This window comes from Meriones unguiculatus, chromosome 3 (assembly GCF_030254825.1).
Source record: "Meriones unguiculatus strain TT.TT164.6M chromosome 3, Bangor_MerUng_6.1, whole genome shotgun sequence".
Taxonomy (NCBI): domain Eukaryota; kingdom Metazoa; phylum Chordata; class Mammalia; order Rodentia; family Muridae; genus Meriones; species Meriones unguiculatus.
Window position 1 is genome coordinate 171,538,706 of NC_083351.1, and position 21,973 is coordinate 171,560,678.

The 21,973-nt window shown below is 43.6% G+C and overlaps 1 protein-coding gene across 2 annotated transcripts in view; it reads right to left on the reverse strand.

Annotated features, from left to right (window-relative positions):
* Rasgef1b (RasGEF domain family member 1B) overlaps window positions 1–21,973 on the reverse strand; it is a 497,192-nt gene that overhangs the window by 295,724 nt on the left and 179,495 nt on the right. The gene's annotated exons all lie outside the window — the stretch shown is intronic.

Genomic DNA, 21,973 nt, shown 5'->3' on the forward strand with positions numbered 1-21,973 from the left:
TGGCTTAGTGATTTAGCCAGACTGGCTGGACAGCAAACCCAGAGAACCTGGTGCCTCCACCTCCCCAGTGCTGAGACTGAAGGCTGCAGGTGGGATCACCATGCTCAGCTTTCTATGGGGCCCTGGGGTCAGAACTTATATAATATCCATGTTTCCTTGTCTAAACAGGAATCTAAGCTCTTCACATTTGTCACTTGTTGAGTCTTCCAGCTTGCTAGGAAAAACTAACTCATCTGTTGCCATGGCTGATGTTTCAGAGGTATTACTCATGTGCCGTGTCTGATATTATTTGTTGTGGAATACAGCTATTGATAATGTCATTAATCGGCTCTTGCATTTCAGAGCCCACTGTAAACCACACTGAAATGCAGGACTTCAATCTCAGATTCTGCTCTATTTATCCTAAGGCAGCTGCCTTAGACGTCACCATTTTTTTCCTCATGATATAAACTAATTCCTCCCCAGGCTGCCGTTCCAACAACGCAGAAAGCTGTGTATTCGTAAATAGGTTTTTCATCATAAGTAAGTTTTGAATCAGATGTGCATTAATGGATCTTTCCATAAACTGCACAAACTGCACCTTCCAAATGGGATTCCATTCAGGAGACATTAAGCCTATATTAAGTCTTCCGTCTTGAGCAGCCGTTTTACTTTTACATTTAATTGTTGGAACTAAGAGGCCACGAAGTGTCTCTTCTCTCTAGCTACATAACTGTGTTCACACTCCTCTTACTTCCCTCACGTCCTTCTCTCATGCTCTGGCTTGGGTGCATTTCCTTCACAGCTCACAGGGTCCACTCACCTCCATCCGTCCTGTGAAGGAACAGCCCACTCCCTATCGTTCCTTTCTCTTCCCTGGTCCTCATTTGTTGTGTCCATTTCTAACCCCTCTGGACTGTTCACACCCACTGTCATCTAGCCTGCCTACTTGGCTTAGTTTTGAAAACAGGGCTGAACACGGAGGGAGACAGAGTCCTGGGGTGGTTACACTGCTACACAAAAGCCAGGCAGAGAGGTTAGGAATGTTTCTGTCTCTGGTTCTGGCTCAGTTTAAATAAATTTATTTTGATTTGGGGGAAAAAAGAGAGAGAGAGAGAGTGTCTGAACTGAGATGATAAGGACAGGCTGAAAACCGGCTAATGTGTAACAGGTGCCTTTAGTTCCAGCCTGGCCTGGCATGTGAGATACCCGCCGAGGGTTAACCGCCTCTAAGGCATTGTGTACCCTGTGTTCACAAAGTCAGGCCTTCCTGCCCGACCATTCTCCTGCTGGGGATTTGTCCGTGATGCCTGCTCTGTGGGAAACCCAGTACTGCTCAGGTCACTCACTGTCTGACCACTGCTCACCCTACCCAACACTTTCCTTACCCCGTATCTCTGCATGTGCACATGTGCATCAATGTCATGGGCAGGTACAGCTGGGCACTGGGTGAAGGAGCTAAGCACAAAGATTTCAAGAAAAACAAAAGGTCCAAATCCTAGCAGGAGAGGTACAGAGCATGGAAGATCTGGAAATGGATGACGGAGGCTGCTGAAATCAGAAAGGAGGCCAGTTTTTTGAGATGGTGAAAGCACTTCCATAAGAATCAAAGAGGAAGTCAAGCCGGAGCTCTGAGCACAGCTGTGTTCTCAGCGGCTCGTGCTAACATTTCTAAGAAAAGATTCCGTGGGAGGCAGTGACCATGGAAAAGCTCATGGCAGAGTGTGCTCTCTGGGTTTTGGCTGGTGCAGGGTTTTACATTTTTTATTGAGAACATCAAGTTCTTTCAATCAGTTGCTGCCCTGACTCCAGGGGCCTTCAGGAATTAGCAGTGAATTGCCTGTTGACAGAAATGAGTATCTGAGAGATCATATAAATAAGCACAATTTTTCCAAGCATCTCCCAGATGATGGAGTTACAGACATGTTTTGGAGTATAATAAATAATAGAGAAGGGTTGCTTCAGGCTTTCTACAAAGAGGGGTGCTTTAAATCATGACACATAGAGATAGTACATGTTGAAATAGGTTTTGTGGTGGTTATATGGGGAGGAGGCCAGGATTCCACTGACAGGCTGCATGAATGTTCAGCATGAGGGTGGGGAGCACAGGGTAGATGGCTCATGACAAACGAGACTTTAAAGAGGACCTTTTAGACATATGATGCAAGATGGTGCTTGAAATCAGAGGCTGGGCTTTTATATCAACTGTGGTTGTAGGGATCTCCCTGATAAACATGGCAGAAGTGACTGCTACATGCTACATGCCATGTTGGTGAGGGTATCAATCCTCACTGTAGCCATGGGAGGGAGTGGAGAGGAGCTTTAATCCTGCAACATGGCTGCTCTACATGATCTGGCTGGAACGAAGACATACTCTAGATTACAATATAATCAGTCTGGAATGCAGACAGGCCCTCAGTACACACCTTTAATCCCTAACAGTGAAGGTAAGGTTAGTTTGTAGAAGGAAGCAGCCATGTTTGAAGGTGAGGTCTAATTGAGGGGCAGATACAATGATGAATCAGAAAAAGATTTGACAGAATGAGTCAGAGATAGTATACATCCAACTCTCACAAGAATAGGAGAAGAAAGAGAGGTGGCTTAAACTTAGGAGAAGCACAGAGAAGGGAGTTTATATCAAGAGTTTCTTACCCAGACAGTTTTACAGAGACAGGTTGCAGAGAGAACAAGCTAGACACAGGTAAAGACAGAAAGAGACAGAGAATGAGAAAGAACCCAAAGATTAAAATATATTGCCAGAACTCAGACTTCATGGAAGTTCCCTAGTAAGGAGAGCAGGGGCTGTTTCTGACAAGGACTCAATGGCTGGCTCTTTGATCACCTCTCCCCGGCTTTACAAGGCCACAGAGAAAGAAGATCCAGACAGTCCTGATGACACCTGATAGGCTAGGGTCAGACAGTAGGAGAGGAGGACCTCCCCTATCAGTGGTCTAGGGGAGGGGCATAGGGGGAGAAGAGGGAGGGTGGAACTGGGAGGAAATGAGGGTGGGGGCTACAGTTGGGATACAAAATGAATAAATTGTAATAATAATAATTTTTAAAAAACATATTGCCAGAATTATAATCCAGACAGAATAATACAGTCAGAAGAATCAGTCAGTTTGGAGAGGAGTTTAGGCCAGCACAGCTGAGTTGAACCAGCCAGTAAGAGTCCAGAAAGAGCTGGAAAGGCTTGGAAATAGCTCTCATCCCATCCCCTCATCAGAGGAAACAAAAACAACAATACAAGGGAGGTGGTCTCATAACCAAATCCATCATAAAAGCAGCCCATCAGGCCTTGTAGATGTGGATTAAAAACTGATGTAATCTCCTTTGGGGGACTTGGGGGTGAATGTGATGTAGACATGACCTTAATGGTTGATTTGTAGGAGCAGGTCTCATTACAGTGAGAGCTACCAGCATCCCCATAGTCATGAATGGCTTTAGAAAAAGACTTTATTCATTTTCTTTTGTAGGTATGTGTATTCTGCCTGTATGTATGCCTATGTACCAATTGTGAGTTTTGTGCCCAAGGACGTAGAAAGAGGAGACCAGATGCCCTGGAGATGGAGTTTCAGATAGTTGTGAACTGCAATGTGGGTATTGGGAACCAAACCCAGGTCCTCTGCAAGAGCAGCTGGTGTTCTTAACCACCGAGCTATCTCTACAGCCGAATCTTGAACAGCTTTTAAAAATCGTCCAGTTTGATTGGTGGCAATAAGGCAGAGCGACTATGTTGAGTTTCCTGTTTATGCAAATAGCTAACAAATGGTTAATCAGACCCAGCCCTCCTCACTCTGTATTTAAAATCATTTGAAGGTTCTCTTTCAGTGAGTTTGAATTTCAGCAAATGATCAGCATCCCTTAGCTGTCTGTACCTAATCTCCTCTAATATAACAGATTTGGTATCTCACCTAAATCAATTCCCAGACACAAGGTGCAACTTTGAAAGTTGGTGCATCTTTCAAAGTTTGAGGGCTCTGTCACACCTTACCATTCTGGCTTATGGGACAAAGTGGTCAACCATTTAGATGTCAGTCACAGAGCTGATGTCTGATTCAGCAATGGAAGCCCAAGCAAGGTGCTTTGTTCTGGGCTAGTTAGCCTGTTTGCTTAGGTGCTCTGGGCCCTTGCCTTACCCTACAGCAGTGGCCCTCAACCTTTCTAATGCTGTGACCCTTTAACACAGCTTCTCATGTTCTGGGGACCCCAACCATAACATTATTTCCATTGCTAATTCATAACTGTAATTTTGCTACTGTTATGAATTATAGTGTAAATATGTGATATGGAAGCTATGCGACCCCCAAAGGAGTGGCTACCCACAGGCTGAGAAACACTGCCCCGTGATGGTCACACCCGGCAGACCCCCGAAGCAGCATTTTCAGGCTGCAGCTCAGAACTGAATTGAGCTTCTCTTTGAGCACAAAACCATGGCTACTGCATTACCGCCATGCGGTGGTTGATAGAACCTTCAAGGTGAGCCAAAATCAGGCAGCATTTGGGCATCATTCAGGAACAGAAGCTCACTCGCCGGTGTCTTAGCTAATGGTCTGCAGTGAGTGCTGGAGGTTGGCTGGCAGCTGTGTGCCAGGATGTCATTCAGAGCCCTGGAGTGACAACATCTTTGCCCTCTCAGCATGAGGCTTCCAACCCTGCTCTGCTCAGCCAGGAGGAGGGACAGGGAGGGACAGTGGAGGCCGTTTCTATCCTCAGAACCCCAGGCCAGCAGCAAAAATCACCTCTACCTAGTTTCACTAGTAAGAACTTGAATCTCCTAGACCACAACCACGTGTAAGAAGCATAGAAAACTAACTTCTATCTTGGTAGTTTTATACTCATTGTGACCCTATGGCTTTAAAGAAATTAGACGAATGGGTTTGCTGGCAGTTAAGCCTAGCAGCTGCCATCATAAATGGATACAGGTAGGAAGTATGAGTACATTTGAGTGTTCTTCAGAGGGAATACATCTCACGTTGGTTTCGGCTTTGGCAGTGGCGATCAAAGTTTAATCCGTTAGAATCACGTCAGAAGTTTTTCCTAACCACATATGTACCAATTATACCTAGATCTACTGTCAAATTCAGTTAGGGGGTTACATATGGCCATTTTTATTTAGATGGCCATGTGTCTGTTGACTGCTGCATGAAAATATAGCCCTGCTCATCTTCTATGCCTTCTTTGTCTAGGTTCTTGCCCACAAACATTATTTCCTCTATTGGACTATAAGCCCCTGAGAGAAAATCATTTTGTCTTATTATTGTTGTGTTCATGTTGTTTGACATATGAACACATATTGTAAACCTATATCTACATCTGTGAATGTGGTATTTTTAAAGGTATGTCTAATATGCTTAGGAACAAAGAACAGGAAGCATTCTTGGAGGTTGGGGAAGGTTCTTCCACAGCGGTGGCTTATTTTAGAGTCCTAATGAAGGGCTTCCCTGGCAGAACAGGAGAACTAGAAGATCAAAGTCAGACACAGGTGTATGTAAGAGAGGTAATAAAAACCAGTTTGAATGGTCTGGCATTGCCATCGGATCCTTTTCCTCTTCTGTCCCAAGCCCCTATAGCAAGTCAGGTTTTGGTATCTGTGGCCTGCTCTTATTGCAGATAAGTGATCCTGAAGGAGTTATCCAGGAAATTCAACCATTCTCATTCTTCACCCTAACTGAGTATTCTCTAGTTACGGCTACATCTTGCTTATAGAATGAAAAGCTACTGAGACTAAATAGGATCTTATGCTTTCAAATGAAAATACACAGGCTACTTCATTCTCCTAAGTCTCATCCTAAACCTGCCTATAAAGATACCACGTTTTCCCATCTTGTTTTTTTCTAGAAGCTAATATTCTAGGAAGCATAACAGATGCTTATAAGATTCTAGAAGTCCTGGTCCAGTTTAATTTGTTTATTCACATATCAGCAGAATCAGAACACCAGCACCACGTGCAGGGGGCTGTTCTCTGAAGTCTAATTTTTTTTTGCAAGTGATTCAAGGTCAAACCTTTAAATAACTTATAACCTTTAAATAACATCTCTATTTCTACAAATCTGCCTAATTTCCCAGGGTCTGCTCTTTTTTTCCAATGCACCTGCCATGTGGCATTGTGTCTACCATTGTGGCAGGGGATTTTTTTTTTCAAATCACCTTATTTTCTGTAAAGCAGAAAGCAAAAAGATTCTTTTGTGGTTTGGAAGTCCTCAAACTGTGTTTACATCATCACTTCCTATAAAATATAAGCAAGAAAGCAGTTGCCACAAGGCTTACAAACGGGCTACCTGCTATTTCATGGTGCTGTGCGTTTTCAACTGTTTTGTGCCTACCTATGTGTGTGTTTTATGGTCTGAAAAGTCACCTAATTGAAAAGCCAGCAAGCAGGAGTGTGTGTTCACCTATTCATTTAGGGAGATGTTGGCGTACATTCATCTGAGATTGCTTTGTATCCTCATGGGGGTCTGCTCGCTTATCTATCCTCGCTTTATGGGCATTTGGAGCAGACTTGCCCTGTTCCAGGGGCTGTTTGGATGGCAGTGCTATCCCTGCTGCTGTAATGGTGCTCAGCCTTCCTCACAGTGCATTCACAGGCAGAGCACTACCCAGCTACTGCCATTAGAAAGGGATGAAGACCATAACAAAGTTTCCCTCCCTCCGTTGCATCTTGCTGCTGTCTTCTGCCCTTCCCTCCCAGAAACTGCTGAGCTTTTACGTCTTGCCCTTTGCCTCACAAAGTGCCACAGAAAGTCTTCTGTCTGATCCCTTCCTCTCTTCTCTGCTTTCAGGAAAGGGATCATGGTAGTGGGGACAAACTTTTGTCCATACAGCATCATGACCTACAAGAAGTCATAACCACTGATCAGTAAGGAAGCTTGGGAGGTTCATTCCAGTATCTGAGGACACACCAAACTCTGAGGATGGGTAAACTCCTTACATAAAGTAGCATACTGTTTGCATATAGCCCAGGCACGTTTTCCCATATACTTCATTTAAAATAATCTCTAGATTGCATCTAAGAACAGTACAACATAGGTGCTACATAAATTCTTAACAAAGAATTCTGTTCACATCCAGTTTAGATACAGCTTACTAATATTTTTCCAGCTCCAATTGATTGGATTCATAGATGTGGTATCAAAAGACACAGACGGTTAGATAGAGTGCTGAAAGATACCACCCCAAAACTACACAACTCCATAAGGAAACCAAACTCATGACAAACCAGATTTTCGTTAGGCCACAGTGACTTGAACATGGTCACCCGCAGCTTAGTCACAGCAGTTTTCTAGGTGTTTATAGTTATGCATCGCTATTTTCCACGAAATCAATCTAATTTTAGTTTTCCTTTATTCCTGGAGTTGTGCCTATTCCTTCATGCCTATTCCTTCATCCCCCTTTAATTCACAGCTAAAAATAGCAATAAAATGATATTTGTTCAAGCCAAGACGTCAGGTTTTCATGACCAGGTCATGGGCTTTCTCAGTACTCAGTGATCTCACTGAGGTTTATCTGTAGAGCAAAAAGGCAACTTAAAAATGCTGACAGAGCCCATGCGGTTCCAAGGATGTAGGTGGGTGACCTGGCTTCCTTTTTATGAATGAGGGTCAAGAGAAGAATCTATATACACACTAGCTCTTTCAACCTTTTCAATCTGGACACTGCTGAAATGGGGAACATTAGAGATAAAGAATAAAGAAACACAGACCAGGATTTCTTTTATAAACTGAATAAGTACCTGGAGGAACAAAAGACCAATATTTTGTCAAACTTGTTATGACACTTTCCTAAACTAGTTTATTGAGCCCAGACTTACAGGAATCACTCTTAGCTGGGGGACACAGTTATTCTGATATCCTGAGCAGCCAGGATTAGGATTCTAAGATTCTCTGTTCACAGCCAAGAGAAACCAACCACCTGAGAGTGCCCACTGTGAACTAAGTTACCTAGGAGTCACTATCGGATGGAAGGGAGGGTAAATGATTTGACGGAAGGGCCTTCTAGGGCTTAGGGTTGCAATTAAGGAGGGAAAGACAAGCATAATGGGAGATAATGCTGTGGCAGGTCCCCCCTTAGACTGGGAGGAGTTGTTAGGGACCCATGGCAACAGCATGAAGAACAAAAGCCAAAGTCATTACACACGTGAGACCATGCAGCTCTGAACATAGGCTGTGCTACTGGTCTGAGGCTTAAGAACCCACATTCCTAGCAGAGGCAGGAGGGGGGTGTTCCCCAGTTTATCTCTGAAGCATAGCAGCTGTTTGCAGGGTTGCAGAAGAGCACTGTGAAGTGATGGTGCCCAGGCAGGAAAGTGGGTGGCTTGTGGAAAACTTCCAGGCAAGACTGTCACAACCTGCCTAAGGTAACTGCTTCATAAGCTCCCATGTGAAGTCCTGAGACATCCATGTGAAAAGTTCTTGCAGACTCCTAGAAACGCCTGGTAAGGGAAACTCGCCCAGAACTTGAAATGTCTTCCACTGTGGATGAAAGCGGGGAGTTGACCGAATGCTCTCCGTATTCCATGCTGTCGATGTTTGTGAGACCTGTGATATTTGGTCATATACATCACTCAGACAGGAACTTGATAGAAGGAATTGAAACAAAGTAACTCAGCTAAACAGAAGGAATTAGTGTAAGGGCTTGAAAGCTGAATTCCAATCGAATTCCCAGCCAAGCTACTTAAGAGGAATATAGGTCATTCTGCTCAGTTTTCTCAGACATTAGTGTTCGCCATTCGTTTTGTCTTGAAGTCAATCATAAGACACACTGAAGGCACATTTTTTTAAAGTCCACCTCTAGCAGAGGTTGGTAAGTAGCCAGCACACCCTGCTTCCTTCTCATATCTAGCCCCTTCCCAGGACTCCATCCCTGAAGTGCAGGCCAGACTAGACTCCCAGACAGGATTTCCTGGACTCTCTGACCTTGGAACTAAAAATCAGTCTACCCAGTGCTTAATGAAGATCAACTGTGGTGTGTGCGTGCAGGGGTGCAGGGGTGGGGCAGGGGTGCTCTGACAACTTCCTCCCTTACAGGCATAAGGTGGGGCTCCTGTAACTGTCCCCTGGCACAAAGCCTGCTGGCTCCTCTAGAACCACCAGGAAACAAGCTGCCAAAACGAGAGAACAGTGTCTTTCCTTTTCCTACAGACTCGGAAAGAAGGGTGCTTACGTCACTGGGCCTTTAAGAGAGTGACCCCAAGGCTCACACGGAGAGTGTCTATGAAACACAAGAGAACTGGTGGTCCTTAGGTTGCTGAGAGGTGACAGCCACTGAAGTGGGTCTCAGTCAAAACCCTAAGAAAGAATCCCAGGGAGCCAATACATCTCCTAGAAGCTCAAGCAGGCTCAGACCCTCAATCCCAGAATGAAGAACAGTGTACAAAGAGGGAACTAGGACTAGTCGATAAGGACTGCACGCAAAGAGTCTTCATCTGGGTTCCATGAACATTACTGGAGAAAACATAAAAGGATTATTACTACTATTATATTATTATTATTATGAACTTTTGACCTCATTGAGCTTTTGATTATAGCAATTTATCCCTCTCAGACTACAAACAACAGTACCACACTACTCTAGAAAAGACTGGTATTATGTTTGAATCGGAGATGTCACTCCAGGCTCAAGAGTTGGGGGCTTGATTGCCAGCTGACGGGATTTGGGGAATCCAGGGGGTTCTGACTTCATCAGAAGATTAATCTTCCAATGAACTCATAATATGATGGCGTTGTTGGGAAGTGAGGGAAAGTAGAAATTGGGGCCTAACCGGAGGAAACACATTACCTTAATGACGTGATGCCCTCGAAAGGCAGGTCACATCCCAGCCCCTTCTCTCTCTGCTTCCCCGTTGCTGTAAGGTGAGCTGCTCTTTGCCACCCCTTCATCCATGGTGTACTGCCCCACCACAGGTCCAGGAACAACTGAATTTTCGCTCTTTTGAAATGTTCCCCTGAGAACTAACACATGGCGGGCGTCTACTGAATCAATGTGGTAGTGTGTGCATGTAATTCCTGTGATGGGATGGAAAGGGCGGGGGAGGATGGAAAGGGCGGGGGAGGTGGACAGTGCCTGAGGAACCACAGCCAAGGTTGTCGTCTGGCTTCCACATGCACACATACACACATGCTCACCCACATACATACCTGCGCCCACTCCTGCACACACGTAAATAAATAACCAGTGCACCGACAGCTGACTTGATTAACGAGCTCTTGCATGCTCTTAGACTACCGAACAGTATCTATCGGTCTGCGCAATTCCACAGGTGCCTCTCGTGGACACAGCTTTAAACAGAGCATGGCAAAACCAGCAGATGTGATATGACTCCGTTTACATAAGGTTCAAAACTAGATGGAAAATAACAGGGAGAAAAGTCTGTAACTGGCCGTCTTACTCGGTGGCTGGCAGGAGTCAACTAATGAGTTTTGGATGGTTTGTATCTTAAGATAGACGGTGGGCTGGGCACGGTGGGCACGTGGGAATATACACAGAACACTGAGCTCAAGTACTTAAAATCTGAGCATTTTCTGTATAGGAGATATATCTCATTTTTTTATTTTTTTAAAAAATAAAAAGCCCATGCAGTGTTCAAATGAACAAATTATGGATGCACGTATTAGTCCCTGGAATAGATTAGAAATCAAACAGAAAAAAAGCCAACCCAGACTTAGAGCAGTGTTTTGCAACTTTCCTAACGCCGAGACCCTTTATCACAGTTTCTCGTTTTGGGGTGACCCCCAACCATGAAAATACTTCACAACTGTATGTAAATATATGTTATTTGGGATATCGGATATGCAACCCCCAAAAGGTTGTGACCCCACAGGTTGAGAATGCTGACTTAGAAAGTTGCAGAACCTTGGATTGAAAATTCTAAGGCCGCTCAATGAGCAAATGGTACGCTAACAATGTAGCTTTACTCCAACGTATTTTTAAAATATTGTTAACATTTATTATTATTGTTGTTGTTATTGTGTGTGTGTGTGTGTGTGTGTGTGTGTGTGTGTGAGTTCAGCTGCCTCAGGAAGTTGAGATGTGCCCGGTGTGGGTACTGAGAACCACACATGGGTCTTCTGCAAGAGCAGTACTCACTCTTAACCACTGAGCCATCTCTCCAGTCCCTTAGACTAACTTATTTCTAAAGCCCTTCTCGGGGAGACAAAGGGACCAAAGGGATAACAGTGGCAGAGAACTCCGGGAACAATAGGGAGCCTGTGCCAAAGCCACAGCTGTGCAACCAGCTTTGACTGTCTGAGTCTCCCCTTTCTGATGGGAGCCAGGAATATGGTTACTCCTTTTCTGCCTGGGCTTAGGGTGTGGGGTAGGTAATTTGCCGTGGAGAGGATGAATGGACCTATCTTCAGACCAAGGGAAGAAGCTCTTGTGTGGCCCTGGCATTTGGGTTCAGCATCAGTGATGGCATACCAACTCCACAGGGCAAATGCCATGATCTCTCTATTTGCAAGTGGAAGAAATGTCTCAGGAGGGCTACCAACTTGACCCAGCATCATTAATGAGTGCTTTTTCTATCGGCAATTCAGCTCCAGAGTCATCCCACGGCTACAGATGGACTGGAATTGTACTGCTCGATGCCTCAGGTATAAATCTTACAGAGCCTGTATTCAGCAGTAAATCCATAACTAACAACACTACTTGAGATGGAAAAGCACACTATCGTGCTCTTTGGGAGTTAAAAACAAAAACAAAAACAGACAAACAAACAAAACCCACAAAACATTAAAATACTTTAGAAAAGGAGGAGGAATATTTTTATGGGCACAATAAAGAATCTCCAGGGCTGGAGACCTGGCACTGGTGAGGCGCGTATAGTGTAGACCTATAGTCTATCCAAGTTGGGATGCCCAGCAGAAAGCACAGGCAACATACACCTGTAATTTTGCCACTTGGGAGACAGAACAGGAGGGTTCTGGGCTTGCTAACCAGGTAGTCTAGCAGAATTCATGAGTTACAGGTTCAGGGAGAGGCTCTTTCTCAAAAAATAAAATGGAGAACCATTAACAAATATATAAAATGTCAACCTCCGGCCTTCATACACATGCTTGCATATCCACACATACATGTTCACATACATAAACATGTTCTCTCTCTCTCTCTCTCTCTCTCTCTCTCTCTCTCTCTCTCTCTCACACACACACACACACACACACACACACACACACAGACACACACAGGGTGAATCAGGCACAAAAGCTGTAGTGGTCGTTTCTCCTGCAATCACGTTACTCCTGCTCAGGGCATCCCTGGAAGAGAGCACATCTCTGTTCTTCCCAGGCTAACCTTTCAAAGGGATTTCTGCAGCAACCTGAGCAGAAGGTGGTGTGTGGGAGTACAAGGCATGCGAAACATCTACAAACCTGAAGGAGGCTCCCTCTGAGATACCAGGCCAGGTGTCAATGCTGCTTTTCACAGCTGAGTCCCAGATCACCTTAGGGGGTGACAGAAGGGATGGCCTCCCAAAATACCAGATCACCCTGATAATGGTAAAGGGCCTTCCAGTCTCCTTGGAGTTTCTGAAGCAACATGGAAAGGCAAGGTCTAGTGTAAATGTTGTTTTTATTTCCTCAGATGTGGGTGTGAGTCACACCCAAGCCTTTCCAACTCTTTCTGTCACTGGATGGTTTAACTCAGCTGTTCTAATCCAAACTTCTCTCCAAGCTGACTGATTCAAATTGGCTTCTCTTGGATACTGACTGAAATGCCCTGCCTGGCCTTAAACTAATTCTGCCAATATGCTTTAATCTTCTGGCTCCTTCTCATTCTCTGGCTCATTCAGTCTTCGCCTGGGTCTACTAGCTTGTTCTCTCTGCAACCTGTCTCTGTCAAACTGTCCCGGTTTTAAAATAAAAAAAAAAAAAAACCCTCTCAGTAAAAACTCTCCATCATAAAAAACTCTCTTCTCTCTTCCTCCACTGCTCTTAAGTAGCCTCTCTTTCCTGTCCTCTTCTCATGAGAGTTGGGCACAGCCTATCTCTGATTCATTCTGTCAAGTCTTTCTCTGATTCATCGCTTTGCCTGCCCTTCAATTAGACGTCACTTTCAAACATGGCTGCTTCCTTCCATAAACTTACATTCATTATTAGAGACTAAAGATGTATGCTAAAGGCATGTCTATATTCCAGCCATTTTATACTGTAATCCAGAGCATGTCTGCATTGCAGCCAAATCACAGACCTAGGTCTTTGGATGCCATCCCTTGCCAGAGCAGCCACGTTGCTGGATTAAAATTCCTCTGCAGTCAAGTTGAGCCAGGGCTGCAGCCTTTCACCAGGTGGGTTCTGCCTGCTCCATGGCGTCCTAAAAAAGAGAACAGCACTTGCCCTTTCATCCTTGTCTCATCTCTAAATCTACATGAAAGCCTTTGCCAGGAACCTCTCTCCAAGGAATGTCACATGAAAGACCCTCATCAGGAGGATGCAGCACCTGTCTCTCCCACCAAGACAGGTGGACGTTGGCAGTGGCTTCTGAGAAAGCAGCAGGTTGCTGGCACAGGCCCTCTGCAGTTCTTTCCACATTTACCATGTTCAGGTGTTTTGTGGCAAGCTGCCAGCTCAAGCCCTAATTAATTAAAGAACTCTCCTTGCTGAGGATATTGGCCATTTTGACATCTCGGTTGGATGCTTGAGCTCGTGGAGGCTTTGGGAGAGCATCCCTGCCTTCATCCCGTTTGATCTCCCCAGTGGGAGAAACCAAGTGCCCAGAGTTGCAATAATCGTATTAAGTACCAGTCTCCTTTGCCAAGACGCAGCGTACTCTTTTCTTTATCCTTCCCTTGGGGAAAACTCCCACTGAGTCATTTACTAGGTTCCCTGCTTATCTTGCAATTCCACACTGACAGCATCATTTTTTTTTCCAACTACGTAGGCACTTCCACGAGGCTGCCTGGCTTGTGGTTTTAAAGGAGATCATTACATTTAGGTGCGACCCCAAATAGAGCGGGACAGAGCTTATGGTTCTTTGTGATAGCATTTATGAGGTGAGTTCCCCCGTGAGGTAGGCAAGGATGACCTCCAGCCCCTGAGTCAGAACAGAAATAGCCTTTGGATGCCATGCAGAAAAAAAAATCTATTCAGAAACCCAGAGATGCACGTAGGCAGGCAGATGAGTTGGTGGCTTTCCCGAGGAGGAGCGTTCACAACAGGCTCTTTGCTGGCAAAGAATTTAGGTTATGCATGTATTACAGAAACCTACCTTACCCATGTCTACTTTGAACTCACCCACACTAAATATTAGCTACCTCGTAACAGGAGTGTGTTTGACTTTGGCTCTTCAAATTATCTTCTGAGACCTTTAATGATTAACTAAATGAGTCCAGGTGACTCAAACCATCTTCTCTGCCAGAGTCTAAAGAGTTGAATAAATGTTGGATGTCTACAGGCAGGGAAGATGGAAACAATTTATGATTGTTACCTTGTTACCTTAAATATTAGGTAGAAGGGGGAAGAGAGGGAAGGAAGGATGGGATGGACAGGAGTAGAAACAGAAAGCCAAACAGAAACGTTTTCAGAGGAAAGACTGAAGAACAAAGAAAAGGGCCCTAGCAGGTAGAGATGATGGTTCAGAGGTGCCAGGAGATGCTTACATCTACTTTAAAAGCCAAAGTGGACTATTTCTTCAACACAATGAATGTTTTGTGTTCAAAGCCACAGTAATAATGAAATGCTAGGGACTAAGTCTTTTGTTAATCCTTGAAATAAATGTATTCAAGCAGCTATAATCCCCATAAATATAAGCAGGCTTCAGGTGCCAAGCTAAATTTGCCTAATCTGACACTTAACTCTGCTGGAGCTAAGTAGAAACAAGATTCAAACTGTCAAAAACAGGTTGCATGAAAACTTGGCAATCGACCCCGAGTTATCCCTCATCCAAAGGGAAGGCAGGGCTGAGGACACCTATGTTTGAACTTCATGAAATGTCACAAAATCTACACCTGACACTCCACAGTTTCTTAATGAAACAGTTTAATTAGCAACGTCCTGTGACGTCATGGCCTGTCAGAAGCCTCTGCTGCTCTGATATTGTTATTTGTTATCAACAGGATTCCAAACAGTGCTAAACTAAGCCCCTGGGGTTCATTTTCTCCAGATATTATTATACCAATCCCTTATTCTCAAAGCGTTATCAGCTGCCCACTACCTGATTTATCATCATTATTTGAAAGTCCATGGTATGCGAATCAACATAGAGTTAATATTTTACACGATTTTCCAATAAGAAGGGCTACTTTCTGTGAGAGGTCTGAAAGATGTTGACCTGAAATGGGACACGGAGCTCTGTAAAATCCTTTAACTTTTATTCAAAAATTATTTTCTCTCCTCTCCTTCTCATTGTGCCCTGAAAGGTTTTTTTGTTTGTTTGTTTTGTTTTGTTTTTTTCCATACCTGTAAATTCCTGCCTTGCAAACTAAAAGAAGAAAAACTAAGAAAGCAGGAGGAAAATATAAGAGTTCAGAGACAAAGAAGATGAGTAAAAAAGCAAGTAACTAAAAGGAGCAGGCTGTGGAGGAAGGCCTGGACAGTGGTTTCTTAGCTCTCAGCCATCTTCCGTGACCTTTCTTTGGAGAACAGCCCTCCATATGCTTGATCCAGAAGTTCGGGTGACCCTAATCACTGCTCAGTCAACATGCTCAATCCTCCAGACACTGTAATTTATTCATGGGTGGCTACTCAACCACACTGGGTCAGGAAGGGTCAGTTCTGGGGGTTTGCTTTGAATTTAGATAAAAGCAAATTCTTTTTACAAGTTGGCCGGTCAGTAGCCAGTTTCCAATTTCATGGAAGGCTCCTGTTGTAGAACACAACCAAAGCTGTTGAAAGTGTGAGCAGATGATAGGAAGAACAGAGAGGAATTCCCAATGGTATCACTTCATTTAAACATCAGAATGAGCTCCTACCCAGAGTCAGCAATCCCTGGCCTTCGACCAATTATATTTGGCTTTTTCCTTAAGTCAGTTGGAGTTGGCTTATGACATTTATAACAATGTGACACAAAGTTCAAATTACTGGCATATTACATATATTGGCTAATGAATTAATAAGTGATATTAACAAGACTAATGGTCAAAAATGAGGTGATTTAATACATAATAATAATAATAATAAAAACTCTCACATTGGTCTGGGATGCTAATCAGAGCAAGTGAGAAGTGCTTCAGAATCTACTTCTGTTCTTCATACGTGGTTAAGGAAGACAACCTGAACCCTGACAACAGACAGCCTGATATCAGTCTGTATCTTTCTCCTGGGTTACCTTGGACCAGTTCATTAACTTCTCTTCACCTCTGTTTCCTCATCTAGAAATAGAGATGATAACAGTACCTCACAAGTCTACTGTGAGAACAAATGGCTTAATCTCTACAAAGAGTTTATTAGAGTCACTGGCACATAATAAACCTTCAATAACGGCTCCATTTATTTAATATTCAATAAATGCTAGTCTGTTACTTTCGGCCACATTAGCCTCCTCCCTCCTCAACGTGTGTTCCAGGCACATGCTAGCCTAGCTCGTGCACTCTCTTCACTCTGCCTGGAATGCTCTAACCCAAAAACCTGGAAAAGGAGTTCCTCCATCCCCTTTTTAGCAAATTAAACCTTCTGCACGGCCATAGATTAATGGCTGCCACGTATAGTCTATCTCTAACCGAGAGAATAAGTTTTGAAATAGCAGGGATATTTTACCTGCTCTGTTCACTGGCACTGAGCTGTTATTTGAATTAACTGCCTGTATTACTGCAACTGTCGTCACTATGTTTTGCCACAGCATATAATATAAACAGAGTTTGTGAGCTAACAGTGATTGTGAAGATCATCTAGGATGTCCCTTAAGTAAGGGGATCCCTTGGCATCCATGCTTTGTTGACTCCTTTCTTCCCTGGACCTGCAGGGGAACTCACAGGTTCACACCAAAAGGCCACTGGCTCCTTCACTGAGGAGCTCTGAGGTCATCATCCACAGCTGCCATTTTTGTGTTTGGCTTGAGCCATGATCTAGAAGATTAGAGCAATCACCAAAGTGTAGAATTAAAATAAAGGAAAACAATCAACACAGGAAGAAAGAGGAGGGAGAGATGGCTTTTGCCTATAAAGCGAGGATCATTTCTATAAACAAAAGAAAAAGCACAGAGCAAAAAACCAAATCAGAGGTTGCAATTAGCTCAATTGTAGAGTAACTTGTTCCTGCCCTGAGCAACAATAGCCAGAGTGATCATTCTTAATTGAGGTAAATTAAGTATTCTGATATACTACTTTCATCAAAAGACTTAGAAGCCAGTAAAAAAGATCCAATTTACACAAACTCTTCCCTGTTCTTCATGCTGATTCATTGCTTAATCTTTTCTGCTTCTTTTCACATTCGGTGTACTTTGCTGTAGACTAGAAAAACATGATAAAATGTTTGTATGAATGCCCACCATCCAAAGTACATCATGTAGAATTAAATGTGTGTGTGTGTGTGTGTGCACACACGTGTGTGCATACCAAATAACTAAAGCCTTGTTTTAGTTATGGGAGATTTTAGAAAATCAAAAAGAAAAACAATGAGGAAGAGAGGAGGAAGGGAGAGAGGAGAGAGAGAATAGAGAGGGAGGGAGGAAAAGGGAGGGAAAGGGAGAGAGGGAGAGAGAGAGTTGTGCTAGTACTCTAAAGCTCAATAACAACAGCAACCTAGAAGAAAAACTCTGTCACAAAGGTAACACAATCTTCAGTCAAAAGGTCACCATAATATCTCTAGTGCTTGATAAACACATGAAATCAAGTCAGCAATTATTTAACTAAACACAGTGCAGTTTGTAGCAGTACCCTACAAAACAGTAACACAATCATTAAATGCCCGATTCACATTCAGTTTGCAAGTGAAGTCCACACAACTTCAAGTCATTTTTGAAGTTGGAGATTTCTACAACAAAAACCCATGTTTTTTTGTAGCAGGTGTCCATGTAGGGGGGCGTGGGTGCTGCTAATTACCACGGTTTCCACATAGCCTAAAACATAGCCTATTGCACCGGCAGCTATGTCTGAAGCACGGGCTGCAAAGGTCATCTTCTTCAAACTTGTTTCCACGCATCTGTAACACAATACTTAAAGGTTAAAGGGGACCTGTGTGCTGTATTCCCTGGCATTCACCCTTAACTACCATCCTTCTAGAAACAGAGCTGCTATGCCGAAGATGAGCACATCATAAAATCCTCACGCTAAACTTGCTGCTTGTCCTGAGATCATGGTGACAACAGCTGCTGGGAGAGAGCAGTGGCTGTCCTCCAGGGCTGACACTGAGTAGTGCTGAAGAAGGAGGCTTCACCCAAGAAGATGCTCACACCCCAAAAGGCACCATGTGATCCTGCTCATATGGTTGTGAGGTTACCACCCAAAACTTGATATCAACAAATGGCAAATAAATGGTCACCGTTTACTCTTTGGTTCTTCCATTGGGGTCAGAAGTGCTTACAAGCACACAACACTATTCAGATCATGAGACTGTTTTCTATGCTCAATTTCAATCCTGTAAACTATTAGTTGATGGTTTGACCTTGAGGACAAGTGGACCCTTCCTTTCAGAAGCTGTATCATCAGAAGCTTAAGAAAAAATTATTCTTAGCGTAAGGATGCAGTACTAAACACGGAGGGAAACTCACCAGTGTCCACACAATGCAATTATTTACATGGCTACTGGCCTGGAACTGTATACTCACTCCCATTAGCACCTTGTATTATCAGGCCAGCTCCGCCATCAAGTAAAAAGCCTCCTCTCCATGAGGAGAAGAGCTCATGTCAGACCACAGTATTGACCATAATAACAAATGATTCTTCATCCCCCCCATGACATATAAGAACACTAGAAGGATCAGAAGGACCAATATTGAGAAGATGTAATAAATCCACATTTGTTGAGGGAGAGAGATATTTGGTAATTTGGGAGAGAAATATTTGGTAATGGATTCCTTCTCTCTAAGCAGGTAAGATCATCCTACTATGGAGGTTCTAGGACCTGGCAGACAAAGAATGGGCTCCTCATTCCCCTTCTTCTTCAGTTCAGTGTTTACAGATCTTAGAAGCAGTTGAACTATGCTACAGTTATGAGTCAGCAAGATGTCTATTCTGTGCCCTCAGAAGTATGACCAGTGCTGAAGAGATAGAAAAGTGCCCTCCTTTTACCACTAGGAAGGTGTGATGCATCATTTGTTAAGAGAAGCTTTGCTTCTGCAGAGCTGGACTGACTGCAAACTGAACTGGAATATATGTTGATTATTGCGAATTAGAACAGTTAAGAAGTAGACGCCCATATGAGAGCTTCTCCAGGATCATTGCAGTTAGCTTTTTTTTTTTTTTTCTTTCAAATGCTGATGCTGGCCAAGTCTGTTGTTGGCAGTTCACTGATATTGGTGCTCTTCTAGAGCAAAAAGAAAAAGTTGGATTCAGAGCTAGAGAGGCTCAAATCATTCCCAGCAAACACGGGAGCAGAATAATAATGGCCCTTATTTACAAAGACACTGCTCTAACAATTTTACATGAATTCACATATTCAGTCTTTCAAACAATTCTATAGGTAGACATGGTTGCTTCTCTCAGTAAATACACAAGTGAGGCACAGAGAGGCTACAAAATAGGCAAAACCCTAGAACTATGGGTGGAAGATACGGTAGTATAGAATCTGAGCTTTGTGGGAAGAACAGTCCTTACTACCGTCCACTCTCACGGGAGTAGAACGATTTTTTTTTTTGAAAAAAAAAAAAAAAAAAAAAAAAAAACTCAATGATAGAAAACCAAAACCGGGCTGTGCAACCGGAAAGGACACATGGAATCCCGTTTTCTTATCCCAGACGTTGCAAACAAGTGCAAGAAATGCCTTCTTGATGAGAAGGGGTCCAGAAGGGGAGGGAGGGGGGAGGGGCGATGTAGCAGCTGCCCTCTATTCAACAAATGCTCCTCCCATAAACGGGGGCCTGTGCTCACATGTGAGAGAGAGAGGAACTTTGAAACCGTGCACATGTCATTCTGTTCCCAGGAGAGAGCCCTACAACTCCGCAAAACAGTCTTTGTTGCTTCCCAAAACACCATTTTTAAACTAAACAGCATTTGAATGTACTTGAAGTGACGTCCCTTGCTGTGACTGCTCCAGAACATGGTACTGTATCATTCCAAGGAATTTCCACGATGCTGAGGAGGCTGACTTCATCTCTGTGCCCTCTCTCGGGGCATGGGAAGAAGTCATCATGACCTACGAGCCTGAGAATTCTGCCAAGAGGCTGAGAGTCGTGAGAATCTATCCTGCCAGCTTGTGGGATTCAATGGATGCCAGCTAGTCACTGTATCTGTGCCAGAAAGACACCACTGCACCCTTACTGTAAATGTGCCATGCTGGTCATTGTTGAGGTCCATAGGCATCATAGTTAACGTAGCTTTGATGATTGCTTTCCTCTGTTGGAAGCTTGCATGGCACCTTCAAGAAGTGGTAATTCAAGTCAGTTCCAGCTCAAAGTTCTCTGGGCCATTTCTGAAGCACATGGTAGCTTCAGCAACAAGGAATTGCCTTCTTACTCTGGGGGAAAGCCAAGGACAATAGTAATAGGCCACATGCTATGGGAGTCTCTTGGACAATGCTGGACAACTAAAGAGAGGGCTTCTTGTGGCTGGTATTATTTGCGTTAGGTGGTCTTTAGCTCTTAGAGGGAGCATTGTCAGCCAGATGAGAAACGTTCTGTGTATTGTAGAAATTTCAGTTTGTTTGTTTTAGGTAAATAGTTAATAGCATGATTCCTCATAGCTTTATCAGTCATCCATATTGTCATTTTACTTTACTTCTCCTTCTTCTGTATTTACATCCCTCTTCCTCCCTAAAGAGCCCCTTTCTTAGATCCCTGATCAGATCACTTGAACCTTGCTGTTGCTCCCAACAACCTTCTCATGCCCTCTTCTGCAATGCTCCCTGAGTTGGGTATGTAAGTAGATCTATCCATCGGGACTGGGTCCACAGCTCTGCATTTTAATTGGTTGCAGTTTTCTGGAGTAGTCTCCCACTGCCGCAAAGAGAAGTTTCCTTGGTGAGGAGTGGAGACTAAACTTATGTGTGGGTAAAAGGACAAATGTTTACATCGTTGTTAGGGAGTATGCTGGCTTAGTAAAGTAGTGGTTGTAGGTTCACCAAAAACCATGACTTTGCCAGCACTGAAGAGTTACAGGTCTCCAGTACCACGGCATGGTTTCCCTCTTGGTGCCAAAAGATCAAGTAATTTGCTGTGAGGTTGTGACTCCTAATAATGTGAGAAACTGCATCCATAATCTCACTGACATGACCACCCAAACATGAGCTGAACAGGGATGACACCAGCAGACCCACCAACGCAACTGGAGGAAAGCCCATGAGGCCTTAACTACAGGCAACGGGGGAATGCTGAGAGAAGAGTACAGCAAACGGTTATCCAGTACCGAACAGTCAGCCCTAAACACATATGTACATCTAACATACAGACTGAGAAGGTTATATTTAGGGATATATATGTCTGTGCATATACTCATGCAATAACAGCTTATGAAAAAAGAGGTCATGGATTTGAAAGAGAGCAAAGAGAGCAGATGGGAGAGTTTGGGGGGAAGGAAAAGGAAGGGAGAAATGTCATTACATTATCATCTCAAAAATTTATATATATATATATATATATATATATATATATATATATATATATATTAACAAAAAGAGAGAGATACAGCATAGTTTTAAAATATTGGAGAATCAGCACGCGTAAATATCCTAACCATCAGCATTACTATCATGACTTTACCTAGGGACTCATCCATCATTATTGATGAAAAGCTTGAGCTTCCTCTAGCCCGTCTCACTGTGTGTTCTTAAGTCACCTCCTGAAGGGAAATTATCAACGCAGTGAAGCATCACCACTGTGCATTAAAAGCTTCATCCAGCGAGCTCAGAGACCACATGGGCAAGTTCTCTGCATAATTACATGTACTTTAAGAACAACAGAAGGGCCCCGA